This window comes from Haliotis cracherodii, unplaced genomic scaffold, assembly GCF_022045235.1.
Source record: "Haliotis cracherodii isolate W230 unplaced genomic scaffold, xgHalCrac1.p SCAF_20, whole genome shotgun sequence".
Lineage (NCBI taxonomy): Eukaryota > Metazoa > Mollusca > Gastropoda > Lepetellida > Haliotidae > Haliotis > Haliotis cracherodii.
This window is the reverse complement of record NW_027266276.1, coordinates 8,303,981-8,326,957: the sequence shown is the minus strand read 5'-3', so window position 1 is coordinate 8,326,957 and position 22,977 is coordinate 8,303,981.

Here is a 22,977-nt window from a genome sequence, read left to right as displayed (position 1 = left end):
ATTGAAAAACCCGCATTGTTGAAACCCAACTTTTACAATTTTCTCCGACACCTATGACTGGGTATATACGACCCAGCATTAACTGTAAAGTAGAAACCTATTGAAGCAACATAAACACCCACACCAACACACATTAACACACATACAAACCGAAACAGGGAGGTCGTCATTGCTTCGTTCTTGTGCAAGACCACATTCTTAACTGACAAGTTTACTGAACACCAGATGTAGCATGTAAACTATACACTGAATGGGGCTTCTGCCATTCTAAGAATTTACAGGAACTATTTGTGAAGGCATCACGTAACAGTAACCACCAATTTACATCAACCGTTTGTGGCCCTATCTACCTTATTACCGTAGTCTGTATAATGGCTCCCACAACATCGTATTCGACTCTGACAGGGATTACTATTATTCTGTAATACACATAAATGACTGTTAAAGCTCAGAGGTTATAAAACATTTATCATTGATCTTTGCAAAGGTTGTTTGCTTGTTGTTTAACGCCGGACTCAGTTATCATACAGCCATTTGACGACGGTCTGTGAATAATCGAGTCTGGACCAGATAATCCAGTGAATGACATCATTAACATCGATGTAAACAATTGCAAATTACGTTAATAACGATTGAGTGAATATTTATCCTCCGATACAAATTTGGCAAATAGGGGTACTATCATGGCTTGCACAATTGGTACAATTTGGACTTTAATTATACTAATGCCTTTAATTACGTTTATTGAAGCCAAATTTTTTCATCTTGTGATAGGGGGCACGGGTGGCCCAGTCGTCTACGGCGATGCGATTCGCTGTGAAGAGTTGCGTCCCGTGGGCACACCAGAAACCTATGATTGTGGGTTCGAATCCAAGTTCGTCCCGATTATGTTCCTAGGTTTGTCAATACCATACCCGTGCTCGTGGGTTTCACTAAAGTGGTAAACGTCTGAGACCTGCATCACTTCAAGCTTTCCTCCCACATTAAGCTGACATGCCCTGATATGACTGGAATACTGTAAAAAACGGCGTTAAACCCAACTCACTCATTCACTTCATCTTGTGATAGGAATAATCTGATCCTAACGCAAGACTTCACGTTTAGTCTAACACCCACAAATACCTTCATATTTCATCAGATACCAACCTATCGCTTCAAACATGACCCACTTTAACCACTTATCATCCATATCATCTGACACCTATATGATCACATGCCATGAAATATATCGCATCGTCAACAACATACCAACTCCCATCACAGAATAGATTCAGGGTCGATGATTCATGTACAGACTTGACACGTTAAATTCTCCTTTGTTACAACGTGTGAAGTCCATGCTTTGCGTTTCCCCCACTCATGTGGATTGAACATTGTTCAAACGGCGTAAAATCATACTCATCCTGGATTCTGATGCAAAGCTTTTCGTTCGGTTTCAAAGACATAACGTTCCTGAAAAACAAATACTAACGATTGGTTGTAATAGTTTGTTTATAAATTGTGATTGCTGATCAATAATCGTCAGGTATCTTGACACTATTATTGATCCAATTTTTTCTGGCAATTCTTTTCAGAAAGGGAGAGAAAAGAGTTATTTTCATTGTCGTTTAAAGCATTTTAATCGCAAAGCTTCAGGATTTTTTATGGATAGCAAAGTGCATAAAAGTGAATGAGATATTAAATAGAGAATCTCACCCTCGTGTCTTTTGATATCAAATAAATCAACACGAGTTGATAATAGTGTAAAAAATTTTTATCTGGTGAATTGAAATTGGGTTTAACGTCGCGTCCAGGATTATTGCACTTATATAGCGATGTTCATGCACATGTGTGTGTGTGTGTGGCTGCTTGTGCTAGTCCGGACGCTTGCCGATTCATAGTGCTAGCACACTGAGATACCATGACGCAGTTTAACAGTATACTGACTCCGAGCCGACCAGTCCTTGTTTTAGCCCCTTAATGCCGAGCGCCAGACAGGGTAACAACCACTACCAACTTTCAACGTCTTTTGGTATGACGCGGCCGGGTCCACTTTTATCAACGAGTGTTATTATATATATTTGATATCAAAAGACACGAGGGTGAGATTATATTTTTTATCCAACATCATTCTTCCAACTTTTTTCAGTTTGTAGATAGTAAAAAGCAGTGTCTTAAGTCTAAAATGTACTGCTAACAGCTTCAGTAGCAGAACCATTGGTGATGTCATTTGATTGTGATATAATGGTAACCAGTGACACCACAATGGTCTGCAATCACCGGATTTTTTTCATAATAGTCAGCATTGGTCTTCGTAACCAGCAAACCAAAGAACTATACCACAGTGTGATATTGTGGACCTCTTATGTGATTTGTAGAGTGTTCATATGTGTAATAGTTTCCTGGATCCCGCAGTAAGTTTCAATAAAAGCGACAAAACCCCTTTCCAAAATCGTTAGACATAACCTTCATTTGTAATATTCCATTGTACTATTCCAGTTCCTATAAAATGGTGATGGTGCCAGGTGTTGGCGAAAAGGTAAGCATATCCTGCCCCACCGTGGCACATTTCACAAACACATGCAAAGGCAAGTCAAAGGACATTATGATTGTGGTTTTTATCCGTTGTTCACCTTTCCCAGCATATACAGTTCCGCTACAGCTGTATACTGTGTTGTGTCCCACTGTAACTGTGTAAAAAACAAAAACAAAAACAAGTCGCACCCCATTAAGTGCTCACTTAGACAAAGGCACCTCAGGAAAGTAAATCAAATTTAACATATTCCCCTTCATTATACATGTAATTAATACTGCTGATGTGAAGCGTAAAGCTAAAGAAAACTTTTTAATTAAAACGTTGTGTCCATCTATAAATAGGTAACGCAATGCATATGAATTATGCTTGTATTTAGTGTTACCACTGTCAATGTATAGCCGCTAATGCGACGTCATGGCAACACACTGTGTCAGTATTTATGCAGTTTTGACGTCATGATATAGTGACGTCATAATGTAATATGTAACTGTAATCCACTCCTCCCTGAAGATAAACCTGAAGCATGTTTGAGAGCAATTCGTGTCGTGTGATTATTTTGTGAATTTCTACATATAATATATACCTCATAATAAATATATCCTTCGGGATATAAGTATTATCTCATCTATCACGTCTTATCTTGTACTCCATGTCAACCCTCGTGTGACTCTAAGATGTAATTTAAGGGTTAGACTATTTTCTGCTGTATTACTTCTGCGTCGGAAAGGCAATACACGTATCATAGAACACGTCGATATTCATCTTGCGTTCCCAGTTATTTGTGTGTCTGGCTGAAATTTGACATTTACATATATAAACTATGTTACAGTTAATATTTTCCAAATGAATTAATCAAAAGACTTGAAACAAGGTGCATCATTCTCTATGAAACTGTCTCGATGAACGCCGAGAATGTCACACAATCATTTGGTGGTGTCAAGAGAAGCTTTTATAGCAAGATAGGTCGAGGGATAGAAGTAGATTCTCGGTTAAATAAATGAATGCAAATCACTGACGGATTGAAGAGAGATATCAACATTAACTGGATGGAGATATAACATTAGATGATGGATCTCTTTAAATCAATACTCAAAAGCCGTGCCGAAGTATCCAAGGTCACTGAACACACAAACTGTGTTTCATTTCCTGAATTCCGATCTTCAAAAAATATCCTGTTTTGTGAAGATTCGAGAGTCGATCGATCATGGGCCAGAATTGGAACTATAAGAAAATGTAATCAAGGAAGAGTCAATATGACCTAATATTTTCCATTCTGAGATATTCATGTCCTTATATATTAGACTGGCGATCTTGAATATGCTCTCAGACATGAATAGATCTAACGTTTCCAAATCAATCGCCCTGCAGGGCAGAAACTCAATGGTTCAAATATACAAATATTCTCCCTGTTACCAGTTTGTAGGGCCCTCCTGTTTCAGAATAAAAGTGACCAAATTAATTTCCACAATCAAGAAATCTCTGTTAAAAGTCCACTGCTCGATTCCGCTTGTATTATGAGCATGTATTTATGAAAGCTGGTAAAGGAAGATGGTTCATTAGTTTATTTCGAATGACTCTTTGGAATGTGAAAATGTGGAATAGAAAGCTGACTATCGTGTAATGAACAGTGTTTTTCAGGATTCCATATTGTAAGGGAAGGAGAAGGTTAACATGAGACGTTGAAACAACCTTAGAGCGCGTTGAAAACAATCTAATGAAACAACCTCTATGACTTACGTTACGAACAGAAAAAAACAATTGTCAATAGTTTACAGCATCAGCCACCAGGATATAGACAAACACATCGCCATTGATTCGCATAAAGCAAGCTTTACCAGACACCAAATTGAATACAACAATACAATGAAAGCGGGTCCGACATTTTACGAGTGTAGAGGATTAACGTGGAAGGAAAGCAACAGTTACCATTCCACTGTATGTCAAGTGGCCTTCTCGTCAATATTACTGCAGCCCTTTACCGCGTTGGTGGAACAGGTAGAGCATCTGCCCGGAGAATGGATCGAAGGTCGGTTAATACTAGAAGGCGCTTTAAGATGGCACCTGTTGTTACCCTGCCTGGCTTTCGGCATTACGGGATTAAAACAAGGGATATAATGTTTCTAAAGGGGTTAAGCATCAGAATGAAATATTGAACGCGGTTATATCCCATTTCATCTCACCTCACCTGTAGTCCGATCCAGTCAGGATTAATTGTATGTTGACGTAGTGGAGATGATTTTGTTGAATCTACATTCCCTGTTAATTAAGAAGAAAGTGTAAAATCAGATAAGGATGGCGTTGGATTTGTAAGGTGTTATGTCAGCTTGACGTTATACACAGGTTTTATTACAGACTTAATCATACCCCCGAGTCGTAAAAGTATCAATAATGAGTTGAGGAAGGGGATACTGTGATGCTTGACAGTGATGCGTGGCTTCTCTTTGCATGCTGGATGCGAGTATGAATGGCTTACGGCTCTAGCCAGTAGATGTTATGGTAATTGCGATATTAGATTAAGGGGAAACTGTGGTAGTAGTTGTGGTAGTAGTTTGTAGTTGTGGGCGTTACAGTTGTTGTCAAGAAGTTGATAACATCTTGATAAAATCTTTGCGAGAAAACTCTTTGAAAAATATTGTACGGAAATCGTCAAAGATTGCATCGTAAAGAACAGAGCAGGCACTAGTAGACACACGCGTGTAGTGATTCGTTATCGCCATGTCGATGTCATAGAAGCTTCACAAGCGCCATTTGAAGCCTGACACATACGTCTGTACATTTGACGCATGTAAAATCCATCTCAGTAATAATTTGCACTTTTAACATACAATGTGCGTTGTTCCAGGAAGTTGACAGGACTTTGTAAAATGACATTTGATTGGCCAATAATGGTGTACGCTGAACCAAGCTAGAAAAACAGCCTGTGTCACAAGATTCTTTGAGAATTGGGACTGATCACTAACCTTTGAAAAATGCATGGTAACAATTTGGTGGACGATCTACAAGAATATATGGTTAATGTAGCATAATACCTTATGTTTTTTCAAATATGAAATTTCAATAAAGAGCTTTTACATTGGACGCAAGGCCGCGAAACTGACTTTCATGAGCGAAACATTTTGAAGTTCATAGGTTTTTCAGGAAACAGTATTCTTGAAAAGACGTCAACTGAATGCATCCACATTCCTGAAGAAACCTCTGCGAATTCCAAAGCACAGGGCGGTCGGTTAAAGCGTTTGCTCGTCACGCCGAAGACCCGGGTTCGATTCCCGAAATGGGTACAATGTTTGAAGCCAATTTCTGGTGTCCCCACCGCACCGTGATATTGCTGGAATATTGCTAAAAGCTGCGTAAAACCAAACTCACTCACACTCACTATTAAGTAATATCGGGTTGAGTGACTGCATGGAGGATAAGGCACACGGTTAACTTCTTCAGTGAGTGGAAATACGGAAGTAATTTGATCCAGCTAAATGTTTTGCATTACTTATCAATGGCGATAGAAAACGTAACATGGTTTTTACAGGAAGAAAATTCAAATTATAGTGCCGCCAGTTCAGCATCCGCATAGTACAAGCCATTAGAATACATGATATGCCAACATCCATCATCCTCTGTTTCCAGTGAGTTGTGTGTCTGGCTGAAAGATATATATCTACAACCTCTGACAAACAGAATCTAACTGTTGCAAATCTTTCTGGAGTGTGTGTGTTAATGCGTGACGTCACAAGGTCAGTGATCAGTCAGTTTGGCTGCTCGGAGATAAGCATAGTCAGTCTTTGGATAAGTGGTGGTTATCGTAGTTTAACGATATAGTTCAAGTTGTCCTTCAGTGATATGGACCAAGAATGAGTTCTTAATTGAGCTGTGATCCTTTATCTGAATACCAGTTATTTGTCCAGATCCTAGGCTCGATAGACAAGGGCGACGCCTTTGTGAGTGCTGAAATTGTTACTTACGTGACTATCATTTTAACATATGTCTTTTCTGGGACTGGCTTGATGGATGACTAGAATGTGATACAGTAACGGAAAGCGTTGATTGCTGGACACAAGAAATAACTTCCTGCCGTAATTTTATGAATGCATAAAACACCAACGTCTAAAAGAGGTTGATGATTAGAATTAACTATAAATGTAATAATACCCTTTTTGAAATTCGAGACGCGATTGAACGTTGACCATTACTGTAAGAAAATCCAATCACAGAAACGTCAATGAGACCTTACATTTCCATTTTGCGATGTCCTCAGACGCCAACGATCGTGAACATGCTGTCAGACATGAATAGAACTTAAAACCAGTCGTCCTACACAGCAGAAAATCAATGGCTGTAACGTTTAAATTATTCCCACTGTGATCAGTTGGGCCTCCCTTTTAAGCAAATTGGAAGGATATTTAAAAAAGCCAATAAAGAAAGAAGGTTCAAATATTTCTTTTGAATGAAGCATGATAATATAAAAGTGTCGAATGTATAGCCTACTCGTTAGTGTGCTACGTTTAATGTTCTGAGGGTTAAACATGGTGAGGGGGGTTTATGTAAAAGTATCAATATGTAAGAAGTAGGTTCGTTTGAGGTTTTACTATGATCTGGGCATTTGAACTAAACTAGGAACCATGTGATATAAATGTGCAGGTATAAAAGGAAATTCACACTATCTGTTTTCATGTTATTGGTTGAACTTGATTGGCAATCAACGTGTGTAAGTGACGCTTTACCTAAGAATGTTGAATGTGTTAAACAATGTTGATTGTTTTCTTACACCACGTTCTGCAGAGCGAAATGATCTTGTAAACTGTACAATAAATAGGGTTTGCCTTTTTTAGAGCCTACAGGAACTATATCCTTATGACTGTGGTCTGGCACTTTGTTTCGGCGGTACACTTCAAGATATATGGTCAATGACGAGTCATGTCCAGTGAAAGACTAAATTGATCCCTTGAGGTAGGGATGATTAATTTTGCAATCAGTTAGAGGTTTTAACAAGAACGTGTGAGAGATTAACGCGGCATCAGAGATGTATGTGGTCATGTCAGCTGAACCACTGATAAGGAATATGCTATGTGTCTGTAGTTACTCTTACCACTTGATCGTAATTTTATAACTAACGTTGCGATAGACAGCTGAGTGAGAGGGGATTGTAGATGTTGGGATAGTACAAGGGATTCTGATGCTTGACTGTGATAAGGAGCTTCTATTCACATGACGGATGGGAGTATGAATGCATAATGGCAAAGGAGTAGTGAGTGAGTTGGGTTTTTAAAGCCGCTTTTAACATTATTCCCATTATATCACGGCATGTCAGCTTAATATGGGAGGATGCAGGTCTCAGACGTTTACCACTTCGGTGAAACCCTAGAGCACGGGTATGGTGCTGACAAACCTAGAAACATAATTGGGGCGAATCGGGATTCGAACCCACAATCATGGTTTTCTGGCGTGCCCAAGGGACGCAACTCTGCACAGAGAATCGCGGCGCCTTAGACAACTGGGCCACCCGTGCCCCCTTTAAGGAGTATGATGTGCTTGTAATTGCAATGTAAGAAGAAGGGGAAGTCATGGTAGTAGTTACAAGTATAGCAGTTATTGTCAAAATATTGATACAAACTATCGTTCTCATAACCATTGTTAAAAACGTAATATATGAGTAATGTTTTCACAACTTGATGGGCAATGTTCCATCAATGTCAATAATAAGATTAACACATTGAACTTTTTTTTAAAAAGAATCTGAAGCACTGGATAAGTGGATTTGACAAATAGTGACACTGGCCATGGGTGAAAACAAGAATTGTGTCTGACAAACAATCATCTTTGAAGGACTAGAGAGATAGAATGAAGGGTTGGACAAAGTACAGTCAAACCCTCTCCGTCAGTACAGTACATTTCCAACGAATCATTCTAAAAGGTAGTTTTTATTGATGTGGCGATCTCTAGCCCATTTTTATATTGTGTTCTCTGATCTTTATGACTTTTATATATTCTCAACTAGTTTTAAATATATTCTGTGATATTCTAGTTATTGTACTGTCCTTCGTTGACAGCTTTTTATATTGTATAAATATATGTATTATTAATGTACTTCTCGTCACGATATGGCTGAAATATTGCCGATGTGACGTTAAATATTAACTCACTCACTCACTTTTATTGATGTGGACCTTTACAACAGGAAGCATTACGTATACATAGGTGGTATTTCCGGAATAGTGGCGTCCTTCTACGGGGGTCTACGTATACGAGAAACAGATGTTTAAATGGCTGTAAAACAACTTACATGAAGGAAAATGTTTCCCTGGCAAACAAAGTTTATCTCTTCGAAATATCATATATCAAGCAGTTTCAACACATGTCTTACAAAGTTTAACGTTCGTTGCATATCTGTACCTAAGATTAATGAGGTCTATCTACTAGTGGAGATTTGGTTATATCGGGGATGTACTTTGTTCGTAGGAAACGGCAAAAACAACAACAAAAAAGTGACAATGATTCCACTTTTAGGAGAAAACCTGGATGCCTTCCAACACAAGGAGCAAAAGATGTTGAAACATTTCTTTATCAGGAATACGTGTGAACTAAGATGTTCGTCATTCAAATTATAAGTAAGTAGAAGGTTATCTAGAACCTTGGATGAATGACTTAGCACGTCGATAATTAGGCAACCGTTAGAACAAAACCTGTTCCCTTTACTATGATGACATTCCATAGTCTTTGTTGTTTGTGTCTTGTTTCAGACGACATGTAACAATATTCAAGCTTCATCACAGCAGGCTGTGAATGATCGACTCTGGATCCAACTAACCAGTGGATTATAATTTGAACATCGTTGACACGCAACCACCAAGCCTGATCACATGATCCAATACAGACATTGCTCTTTTGCAAGATGATCTCATTGTTGGACCACTTGGCATTTTGTACATAGCTCTCACGTATACATACCACTCGTCTGTGATAGAGCTTCCTATTGTTCCATTATATACAAAACTGAGTATTTATAGTATTGACCGAGAGAGGATTTTGAATAATAGCCTGGATATTTGTATCAAAAGCTGAAGAAATAGAGGTTATCACGCGAGTGTGTTTGGGGATGGTAAATATCCTGCATTAGGAATAAACATTGTATTTAGCGAGCCTTAATTCCCACAATCAAGAAATCTCTGTTAAAAGTCCATTGTACGATTCCGCTTATATTATGAGCATGTGTTTATGAAAGCTGGTAAAGGAAGATGGTTCAATAGTTTATTTCGAATGACACTTTGGAATGTGAAAATGTGGAATAGAAAGCTGACTATCGTGTAATGAACAGTGTTTTTCAGGATTCCTTATTGTAAGGGAAGGAGAAGGTTAACAGGAGACGTTGAAACAACCTTAGAGCGCGTTGAAAACAATGTAATGAAACAACCTCTATGACCTACGTTACAAACAGAAAAAAACAATTGTCAATAGTTTACAGCATCAGCCACCAGGATATAGACAAACACATCGCCATTGATTCGCATAAAGCAGGCTTTACCAGACACCAAATTGAATACAACTATACAATGAAAGCGGGTCCGACATTTTACGAGTGTAGAGGATTAACGTGGAAGGAATGCAACAGTTACCATTTCACTGTATGTCAAGTGGCCTTCTCGTCAATATTACTGCAGCCCTTCACCGCGTTGGTGGAACAGGTAGAGCATCTGCCCGGAGAATGGATCGAAGGTCGGTTAATACTAGAAGGCGCTTTAAGATGGCACCTGTTGTTACCCTGCCTGGCTTTCGGCATTACGGGATTAAAAGAAGGGATATGGAATAATGTCTCTAAATGGGTTAAGCATCAATGAAATATTGAACGCAGTTACATCCCATTTCATCTCACCTCACCTCACCTGTAGTCCGATGCTATGATAGTGTAAGGCAACTGAGGATATACGGTCACTGATAGGTCAAGTCAGTGGGTCAGTCAGGATTAATTGTATGTTGACGTAGTGGAGGTGATTTTGTTGAATCTACATTCCCTGTTAATTAAGAAGAAAGTGTAAAATCAGATAAGCATGGCGTTAGATTTGTAAGGTGTCACGTCAGCTTGACGTTATACACAGGCTTTATTACAGACTTGTAGTTTGTCATACCCCCGAGTTGTAAAAGTATCAATAATCAGTTGAGGAAGGGGATATTGTGATGCTTGATAGTGATGCGTGGCTTCTCTTTGCATGCTGGATGCGAGTATGAAAGGCCTACGGCTCTAGCCAGTAGATGTTAGGGTAATTGCGATATTAGATTAAGGGGAAACTGTGGTAGTAGTTGTGGTAGTAGTTTGTAGTTGTGGGCGTTACAGTTGTTGTGAAGAAGTTGATAACATCTTGATAAAATCTTTGCGAGAAAACTTTTTGAAAAATATTGTACGGAAATCGTCAAAGATTGCATCGTAAAGAACAGAGCAGGCACTAGTAGACACACGCGTGTAGTGATTCGTTATCGCCATGCCGATGTCATAGAAGCTTCACAAGCGCCATTTGAAGCCTGACACATACGTCTGTACATTTGACGCATGTAAAATCCATCTCAGTAATAATTTGCACTTTTAAGATACAATGTGCGTTGTTCCAGGAAGTTGACAGGACTTTGTAAAATGACATTTGATTGGCCAATAATGGTGTACGCTGAACCAAGCTAGAAAAACAGCCTGTGTCACAAGATTCTTTGAGAATTGGGACTGATCACTAACCTTTGAAAAATGCATGGTAACAATTTGGTGGACGATCTACAAGAATATATGGTTAATGTAGCATAATACCTTATGGTTTTTCAAATATGAAATTTCAATAAAGGGCTTTTACATTGGACGCAAGGCCGCGAAACTGACTTTCATGAGCGAAACATTTTGAAGTTCATAGGTTTTTCAGGAAACAGTATTCTTGAAAAGACGTCAACTGAATGCATCCACATTCCTGAAGAAACCCCTGCGAATTCCAAAGCACAGGGCGGTCGGTTAAAGCGTTTGCTCGTCACGCCGAAGACCCGGGTTCGATTCCCGAAATGGGTACAATGTTTGAAGCCAATTTCTGGTGTCCCCACCGCACCGTGATATTGCTGGAATATTGCTAAAAGCTGCGTAAAACCAAACTCACTCACACTCACTATTAAGTAATATCGGGTTGAGTGACTGCATGGAGGATAAGGCACACGGTTAACTTCTCCAGTGAGTGGAAATACGGAAGTAATTTGATCCAGCTAAATGTTTTGCATTACTTATCAATGGCGATAGAAAACGTAACATGGTTTTTACAGGAAGAAAATTCAAATTATAGTGCCGCTAGTTCAGCATCCGCATAGTACAAGCCATTAGAATACATGATATGCCAACATCCATCATCCTCTGTTTCCAGTGAGTTGTGTGTCTGGCTGAAAGATATATATCTACAACCTCTGACAAACAGAATCTAACTGTTGCAAATCTTTCTGGAGTGTGTGTGTTAATGCGTGACGTCACAAGGTCAGTGATCAGTCAGTTTGGCTGCTCGGAGATAAGCATAGTCAGTCTTTGGATAAGTGGTGGTTATCGTAGTTTAACGATATAGTTCAAGTTGTCCTTCAGTGATATGGACCAAGAATGAGTTCTTAATTGAGCTGTGATCCTTTATCCGAATACCAGTTATTTGTCCAGATCCTAGGCTCGATAGACAAGGGCGACGCCTTTGTGAGTGCTGAAATTGTTACTTACGTGACTATCATTTTAACATATGTCTTTTCTGGGACTGGCTTGATGGATGACTAGAATGTGATACAGTAACGGAAAGCGTTGATTGCTGGACACAAGAAATAACTTCCTGCCGTAATTTAATGAATGCATAAAACACCAACGTCTAAAAGAGGTTGATGATTAGAATTAACTATAAATGTAATAATACCCTTTTTGAGATTCGAGACGCGATTGAACTTGACCATTACTGTAAGAAAATCCAATCACAGAAACGTCAATGAGACCTTACATTTCCATTTTGCGATGTCCTCAGACGCCAACGATCGTGAACATGCTGTCAGACATGAATAGAACTTAAAACCAGTCGTCCTACACAGCAGAAAATCAATGGCTGTAACGTTTAAATTATTCCCACTGTGATCAGTTGGGCCTCCCTTTTAAGCAAATTGGAAGGATATTTAAAAAGTCAATAAAGAAAGAAGGTTCAAATATTTCTTTTGAATGATACATGGTAATATGAAAGTGTTGAATGTATAGCCTACTCGTTAGTGTGCTACGTTTAATGTTTTGAGGGTTAAACATGGCGAGGGGGGTATGTAAAAGTATCAATATGTAAGAAGTAGGTTCGTTTGAGGTTTTACTATGATCTGGGCATTTGAACTAAACTAGGAACCATGTGATATAAATGTGCAGATATAAAAGGAAATTCACACTATCTCTGTTTATGTTATAGGTTGAACTTGATTGGCAATCGACGTGTGTAAGTGACGCTTTACCTAAGAACGTTGAATGTGTAAAACAATGTTGATTGTTTTCTTACACCACGTTCTGCAGAGCGAAATGATCTTGTAAACTGTACAATAAATAGGGGTTTGCCTTTTTTAGAGCCTACAGGAACTATTTGTGAAGGGAGAACTAACGGTAACCCATGATGTATATCAGGCTTTGTTGGCACTCTCATCCTTATGACTGTGGTCTGGCACTTTGTTTCGGCGGTACACTTCAAGACATATGGTCTATAACGATACATGTCCAGTGAAAGACTAAATTGATCTCTTGAGGTAGTGACGAGTAATTTTGCAATCAGTTAGAGGTTTTAAGAAGAGCGCGTGAGAGATTATCGCGGCATCAGAGGTGTATGGTCATGCCAGCTGAACCACTGATAAGGAATATGCTATGTGTCTGAAGTTACTGTTACCACTTGATCGTAATTTTATATCTAACGTTTAGATAGACAGCTGAGTGAGGGGGGATTGTAGATGTTGGGATAGTACAAGGGATTCTGATGCTTGAGTGGGATAAAGAGCTTCTATTCGCATGACGGATGCGAGTGTGAATGCATGATGGCAAAGGAGTAGTGAGTGAGTTGGGTTTTTAACGCCGCTTTTAACATTATTCCAGTTATATCACGGCATGTCAGCTTAATATGGGAGGATGCAGGTCTCAGAAGTTTACCACTTCGGTAAAACCCTAGAGCACGGGTATGGTGCTGACAAACCAAGAAACATAATTGGGGCAAACCGGGATTCGAACCCACAATCATGGTTTTCTGGCGTGCCAAAGGGACGCAACTCTCCACAGAGAATCGCGGCGCCTTAGACGACTTGGCCATCCGTGCCCCCTCAAAGGAGTATGATGTGCTGGTAATTGCAATGTAAGAAGAAGGGGAAGTTATGGTAGTAGTTACAAGTATAGCAGTTATTGTCAAAATATTGATAAAAACTATCGTTCTCATAACCATTGTTAAAAACGTAATATATGAGTAATGTTTTCACAACTTGATGGGCAATGTTCCATCAATGTCAATAATAGGATTAACACATTGTATTTTTTTTGAGAAAAGAATCCGAAGCACTGGATAAGTGGATTTGACAAATAGTGACACTGGCCAAGGATGAAAACAAGAACTGTGTCTGACAAACAATCATCTTTGAAGGACTAGAGAGATAGAATGAAGGGTTGGACAAAGTACAGTCAAACCCTCTCCGTCAGTACTGTACATTTCCAACGAATCATTCTAAAGGGTAGTTTTTATTGATGTGGACCTTTACAACAGGAAGCATTACGTATACGTAGGTGGTATTTCCGGAATAGTGGCGTCCTTCTACGGGTGTCTACGTATACGAGAAACAGATGTTTAAATGGCTGTAAAACAACTTACATGAAGGAAAATGTTTCCCTGGCAAACAAAGTTTATCTCTTCAAAATATCATATATCAAGCAATTTCAACACATGTCTTACAAAGTGTAACGTTCGTTGCATATCTGTACCTAAGATTGATGAGGTCTATCTACTAGTGGAGATTTGGTTATATCGGGGATGTACTTTGTTCGTAGGAAACGGCAAAAACAACAACAAAAAAGTGACAATGATTCCACTTTTAGGAGAAAATCTGGATGCCTTCCAACACACGGCACAAAAGATGTTGAAACATTTCTTTATCAGGTATACGTGTGAACTAAGATGTTCGTCATTCAAATTATAAGTAAGGTGAAGATTATCTAGAACCTTGGATGAATGACTGATGAAGCACGTCGATGATTAAGCAACCGTTAGAGCAAAACCTGTTCCCTTTACTATGATGACATTCCATAGTCTTTGTTGTTTGTGTCTTGTTTTAGAAGGCATTTAACAATATTCAAGCTTCATCACAGCAGGCTGTGAATAATCGACTCTGGATCCAACTAACCAGTGGATTATAATTTGAGCAACGTTGACATGCAACCACCAAGCCTGATCAGATGATCCAATCCAGACATTGCTCTTTTGCTAGAAGCTCTCATTGTTGGACCACTTGGCATTTTGTACATAGCTCTCACGTATACATACCACTCGGCTGTGATAGAGCTTCCTATTGTTCCATTATATACAAAACTGAGTATTTATATTATTGACCAAGAGAGGATTTTGAATAATAGCCTGGATATTTGTATCAAAAGCTGAAGAATATGCTATATCCACCGTTATCCTTTTGACAAACAAGGGTTCCATCATGGCTAGTATGAACTGTTTTATTTGTACTTATCGTTAATTATATTCATTTCTTTATGAACTATCACATTAAAAGGCTGAAATGTTATGTGTTTGATTTAGTTGATCTCGTTTACACACCATCACGACATACAAGACCTACACGTCATATCAAATATCATCTGACACTTATTGTTTTCCTTTAATCCGATTTCTAAATATTGCTAGATAAATAATGAAATACCTAAATATTACTTCATGTGATATCTGTTTACTGATTCAAATGATAGCATCCTTTACCTACACATCTCCTATATATCATCCGATATATCACAACATGAACCGAATATTAAGGTATATCACACGATATATTCTGGGACTTTGGTTTAGCCGAGGTTCAATTCCCCATGTACGAACGGAGTCTATTCTTAGTGTCGCCTATCGTCATATGTATGAAATATTGTTAAAGTGACAATAATAAATACGCTTTCATTTATTACGATAACGACGTCTGTAATATGTTACTATCACATTAATTATTTCTGTACATCAAAACTCAACAGCCCTCACACCCCTTGTGAACTTGACACCTCAGGATCCATCGATTCATGACATCAAACAGAGCCTCAAAACACACAAGGCACTATGCAGACACACGTGTAATGATGAGCCATCAGCATGTCGAGGTCATACAAGCCATACCAACACCATTGGTAGCCAGACAAAGAGGTCTGTACATTTGACGCATGTGTATTTGAAGAGTCTTGATACATTTATCTTTCTCCAGTTCAATAATAGAGTGCACTTTCAAGATACTATGTGCGTTGTTCCCGGAAGCTGACGGCACTATTCTTTGTAAAATTATAATTACCTTTGATGGTATACACGGAACCACTCTAAAAAAACAGCATGTGCCACGACACTTTTGGAGGATTGGAAGTGATGACTAACTTTTGTAAACGGCATGACATAACCTACGGGACAATTGGCTTCTAATGTACAGCTTATAGACATCTTACTATCATATTCTATTTTAACGTGACGTTTGCAAAGGGGTGGTCACATGATCAGGAAACTGACGTTCATAAGCGCATGAACGCCACATTTTGACGCTCATACGGTTTTCATGAGACAGTATTCTTGAAAAGTCATAATCGCTGAGGGAATACTTTCACATTCTGGGAACCCATGGAATTCCCTATCACAAATACATACAGAAGCGTTGTTTCTTATCACTTAAATGGTAAAATCGGCGTTTTTGCATAATTTTGAAAAAATGAGTGTGTGACTGCATGTTCGGGATGGAATGTCCTCGCTATGACCCTTCCAGTGAGAGGTGAGGTGAGGTGAAATTTGGGTTTCACGTCGCGTCCAAGATTATTGCACTTATAAAGCGACGTGCATGCACGCGTGTGTGTTGCTGCTTGTACTAGTCCGGACTAATGCCGATTTATAGTGCTAGCCCACTGAGATACCATGTCGCAGTTTAACATGAATACCCCACTCAGACACAGTATACTGACTTCGAGCCGACCAGTCCTTGTTTTAGCCCCTTAATGCCGAGCGCCAGACAGCGTAACCACAAGTACCATCTTTTAACGTCTTTTGGTGTGACGCGGCTGGGGATCGACCTCTAGACCACGGAGGCGGTGAGTGACCCATTGAATCATCCGTGCATGGATAGACGGAGACATCCTTTATCTTCGTATACATTAAATTCACTGTTTGTTTCGCCACACTTTTTATATCATCGTTGAACGATCGCTCAATTGATCAATGATGACTAACACATTTTCTCAGATTCATTGACAACTACGTAAATCTCGTTCGAGTAAATGTAGTTCGACTCACTGTCACTACTGAGACCTTTCTCACATCATCATGATATTTTTTAAAATCTATTTCGTGTAGCCAAACTAAAAATGAGCATACATGCGCTCTGTTATCTCTCGTTCTTTAGGAACTTTTTTCTTCCGCAAAAGAGTATGTTGCTGTATTGCTGTCAGTGTAACCAACAATACGTCACGCGTACTTAACGAAACTGTGGATACATCCTTCCACCTACATAATAGATAATACAGAATCATAAGAATTGACTTTCACTTTGTTTGAATTCATAAGACTACGAGTGTTCATTGAGTGAGGTCTTAACACTGTATGAACGTGGTTGCAAGTTAATTCATATATGTTTCTCCGAAACAAAACGTGATTTTCGTTAAGAATCTAAGTCGATATCAAAAACTGGTGCATATGGTATAGTCAGCGTTTCTTGTTAAACCGGTTCAATTATCTCAATGTCTCATATATGATATCAAGGGTTCAAAGAAAGTAACATTTTGTGGGTGACGTATATAGTTTACCAAAGCGGTAACATAGACAAAACTAACTGTCTTGTCTCAATTCATTACGCTCCAATCTATTCACCTGGCAATATATATCTTTTTGTATCTCAAAGTGAAGCAATTGCTTCTATTTAATAGCCAATGAAAGGTAAATACGCGTAGGTGGTCCTACCAGCTTCCTGCAATAAAATCCAATTTGTCCGGAAACAAGCCCACCTGACGAATACCACTAATGACTTGTAGTATACAAATATACATAAAAAGGAAGCTACAAAGCCCTTTCAATAACCATAAGTAGGACCATGTTAGGATTCTGATGGTACTAAGAAAAGTGTGTAAATATCCATGTTCCTAGTTCCAGAACAAATCCAGATCTACAGTAACACATACCACCAATGTTAAATTAGGCTGACACAATATACATGAAGCAAAGTCATATTGAATATGTATCCAGGAATGCCAGGGACGGAGCCATTGGGTGTTTTCTCGGACAATAATAGCTGGTTGAAAGGGGCGGTCGGGTAGCCTAGTGGTTAAAGCGTTCGGTCGTCACGCCGAAGACCCGGGTTCGATTTCCGACATGGGTACAATGTGTGAAGACCATTTCTGGTGTCCCCCGTCGTGATATTGCTGGAATAATGCTAAAAGCGGCGTGAAACCATACTCACGCACTCTTGTTGAATGACTGAAGGAAGGGCAAAAGGGCCCACAGTTAACGTCTTTCAAGGAGGTGACAAACAGAAGTAATTACATTACATATCAAATGATGCATGTTTCTTTGCAAGAATGAAATTTCAAAATGTTATAATTAGTACAATATTACTGAAAGTGTCCTTAGCCTAGGTTTCTTCCTCCCATACAAAGATAGTGCCACCAGTGAATAAATAGCAATCAAGATACATGAATATTTCTGACATTGTTGCAAATTACATAAAGACATGTTATATATTTATATAATACATTGATATATTTATAATCTGTGTAGGTGGTCCCATTGGACACTTTAATCCTAAGAATTGCCTGACATCGTCTGGGTATGCTTTTGCTGAGGGCTTTGATGGTATCACTGAGTAACTCGAATCCGTAGTTACACCTCTGGCAGCAAAGAGTTTTATACGATACAGGAAGCTGGTGCACAACTTTATATTCATCCCACATATGTGGTTGAGGCCAGGGCGTTTAGCTGCCCGTCAAGATGGATGAGGTCTGTTCTACATATGGAGCTGTACCTGATGCCAGACAGCACCATCACTTAACCACCACCTTATTAGTCGTGCTGTACAAGGTTGATACTCTCATATGTTATGTTACCAAAGGAACGGGGTCGATGTTTCTGTTTACTTCTGGAAACCAGGTGATTGCTAACGTAACGGTATAACGATATGTCACAAGGTGAGGTGAGGTGAGGTGAAATGGGGTTTAACGTCGCGTCCAAGATTATTGCACTTATATAGCGACGTGCATGCACGTTGTGTGTGTGTGTGTGTGTGTGTGTGTGTGTGTGTGTGTGTGGCTGCTTGTACTTGTCCGGACTGATGCCGATTTATAGTGCTAGCTCACTGAGATGCCATGCCGCAGTTTAACATGAATACCCCACTCAGACACAGTATACTGACTTCGAGCCGACCAGTCCTTGTTTTAGCCCCCTAATGCCGAGCCCCAGACAGGGTAACAACAAGTACCATCTTTTAACGTCTTTTGGTATGACGCGGCCGGGGATCGAACCCCGGACCTTCCGCACTCCGGGCGGACGCTGTGCCACTAGGCCACGGAGGCGGTCATATGACACAAGGTCTTACAGGTGAATATGTCCTGCCTTTAAGTTACTTGTGTAAAATATGGTCTCAAGAAGGTTGAGGACACTATTTAAGTCCTAGATTGAAACAAGTTATGATACAGGTGTTAACGTCAACATTGTCAATGGGATAATGATTTCGTTAAAAAGCAATCTCATCATGCCAAGTCCAATTTCATCCCACGGATCAATGCTCACCATCACTGAGCCACCACTAGATCTTGCTGTGGTATGGTACAAGGTTGGCAACGCTCATACACATTATACATGTACATGGTTCTCAAATATGTCTCCGTCCTCATCTGTAAAGTCGAAAAGGAACCTCGATTCATCATGAACAGGGGGCATAGAGTAGCACCACAGACGAAACTGCCTGACGCCATTTATATACGTTTGTGTTTGATGGTCAGCCTGATGCAAATCACCGAGCAAAGACTATTTGAGCACAGTTCGACCCACTGATAGCCCTAAATGAATCCTTGTTGATGATTTCAATCTGTCATTAACGTTACATTGTTTTCAGTTAGGAAGATGGATATTGACGTGCTTCTGTTCACCTAGCAGGGAATGGGTACCCGATATGTAAGGTGGATGCTAAAACCCTAGAGCGCCCGTTGGCACCTCGGGTTGTATACTCCCTAGGAAGTTGAGAATGATAACTGGAATGCAAACGGATCCAATGGTAAGGGAACAAATAAAAACGCATTTGACTAGATACTAGTACCTGGATACCTACGGTATATAAATGTATCATATAATAAGCAAAAGATTCGAGTGGCGAATACCAGTTGCGCATAAGAATCCGTGTCATGAGTATCACTCCACGTTGAAATAACTCAACCGTAATAATCATAGATGAAAAGGACGCGAGGTTTCAAAGTTCTCGACGTGAGTAAGGTTCAAATATTTAATAAATGTTCCTCTGGACTCATAGTATTGGAAACATGTCTTTGTGATGATATAATTTACAAATATTTAAAGCATTAGGAAAATAGTTAAAACTACGATTGAAATATGTCACACGATTGCTTCTAGATGTGTAATTCACCAATTTCGGTAAAAACACTTCAGTGATCGATCAACAGTTTATATAATATTATGTAGAAACGAAAAACGTTCAACCGGCTTTGCGCTGAATGTTGGTTTTGGATCTTGTCTTATTACACCCACGTTGTGCATAGCTGTATGGTCACGATAACTGTACAATAAGTAGGGGTCTGCCAATTTTAGAATTGACAGGAACTACTTGTAGAGGGAGCACGAACCAGTCCCCCATGCCCATGTATACCATTCTTATTGAAGTCCGTCACTTTGATTGGGCGGTACACTTCAAGATATATGGTCACTGTAGGTCAAGTGAAGTGAATGGGTCGATCAGGCGTTATTAATCTCTGGACGGTAGTGAAGATTAATTTTGCAATCAATAAATGAATCGGATCAATGTGGTATCAGAGGTGTGTATGTGGTCATGTCAGCTGGGCCCCTGATACTGGATATGACATAAATGTGTAGTTAATCTTACCCCTTGGTCGTAATTGTGTCAATAACGTGGAAATAGAAAGCGCAATGGGATGTGGGATGAAAATTTGTAGGTGTGGGGATGGTACAACTGATTCTGATGTTGGACTCTGATGAGGGGCTTCTCCTCGCACGACTGTGTGAATGCCTAAAAGCTTTAATCAGCAGATGTGATGGTAATATGCAATGACAGAGGAAGGGATAGTGATGGTAGTTGTTTGTAGTTGTAGATATAGTAGTTGTCAAGAAATTGATACAATCTGTCATTATCATAAAGCATTGTCCTAATAAATGCGGTGCGGTCGGTGGGGGATTTTGAGCAATATTGTCACGGCTGGCCCAGTCGTCTAAGGCGCCGCGATTCGCTGTGCAGAGTTGCGTCCCTTGGGCACGACAGAAACCTACGATTGTAGGTTCGAATCCCGGTTCGCCCCGATTATGTTCTTGGATTGTCAGCACTATACTCGTGCTCGTGGGTTTCACTGAAGTGGTAAACGTCCGAGACCTGCATTACTTCAAGCTTTCCTCACACATTAAGCTGACACGCCGTGATATAACTGGAATAATGTTAAAAGCAGCGTTAAACCGAACTCTCTCACTCAGTAAATAATAGGCTTCACACATTGTGCTTATTTATAGATTTAAACACGCGTCTTCTTGCGAACCTTTAGCCCTCTAGGATAGACAACCACCCTTCTATTAGGTGAATAAGTATGAGTGAGTGAGTGAGTGAGTGGGTGGTTGGTTGGTTGGGTGAGTGAGTGAGTGAGTGAGTGAGTGAGTGAGTGAGTGAGTGAGTGAGTGAGTGAGTGAGTGAGTGAGTGAGTCAGTCAGTCAGTCAGTCAGTCAGTCAGTCAGTCAGTCAGTCAGTCAGTCAGTCAGTCAGTGCTTTGAACTGTATTCTGCACAGCGAATCGCGACCCCCATGAGTATGGAGGCTTTAATCAGTAGATGTGATGGTAATTGCAATGATAGATGAAAACAGTACCAAAAACGTTTTCTGGTGAATGGGTTGCTGCTTTGCACAGCATTTCAGTCATATCATATCCCGTCAGGCTACTGTGGGAGGTGAAGGAGAACGCCAGAAGTGAAGGAGGTCTTGGACGTTTACTACTTTGATGAAACACGCACAGAGAAGTATGTTGCTCTCAGACCAAGTTTTATAATCATTCTACATCCCGCATTCTGTCATTCACAAGGGTCTCAACGCTACAGGGACGAGTAGGCAAAGTATGTCTCATTCTCGACGTCGAGAGAGATTTAAAGAGATGATAGATTGTTAAAGAAACGATGAGTAACCCTCGCCTCGTCTTAAACCAATATGCATCATTGAATAAGTGGATTTGACTGGAAGTGACATTGCTAATCGGGTGCGACAGGCAATGGAAGCACCTCGAGTTCTGGTGGCTGCCAAACAGTCATCTTTCAAGGACGAGGAAGAGTGAAGGGATGTACACATGGAATTGCTGGCAGTACAGTGAAACCCTCTCCATCAGTTTGGTATGTTGCCAACAATTGTGAGTGAGTTGCGTTTAACGCCGTTTTTAACAGTATTCCAGTCATGTCGCAGCGTGTCAGCTCAATGTGGCAGGAAGCCCGAAGTGATGCAGGTTTCAGACGTTTACCACTTCGGTGAAGCCCACGTGCACGGGTATGGTGCTGACAAACCAAGAAACATAATCGGGGCGAACCGGAATTCGAACCCACAATCATAGGTTTCTGTCGTGCCCAAGGGACGCAACTCTGCACAGCGAATCGCGGCGCCTTAGACGACTGGGCCACCCGTGCCCCCCGTTTCCAACAAATCATGCTACAGGTTAGTATGTACTGATGAAGATGTTCACAACAGGAAGCGTAAGGGAATTTGTGTTTCTTAAAATATACTCCTTCTACTTATACAAGACAAATTGTTAAAATTTGCGAATGGCATGCCAATTGCGATATTTAATAAGACAAAGAGAAAACCAATATACGAACCAAAACGAAGCTTAAAGATATATATATATATATATATGTTCAAAATATCATATATCAAGCAATTTCAACATACGTCAACCCAAGTTAAACTTCCATAGCATACCTGCCCCTGAGATTGATGAGTGCTATCTACTGGTGGAGACTTTGTTATATCGGGGATTGACTTTGTTGTTA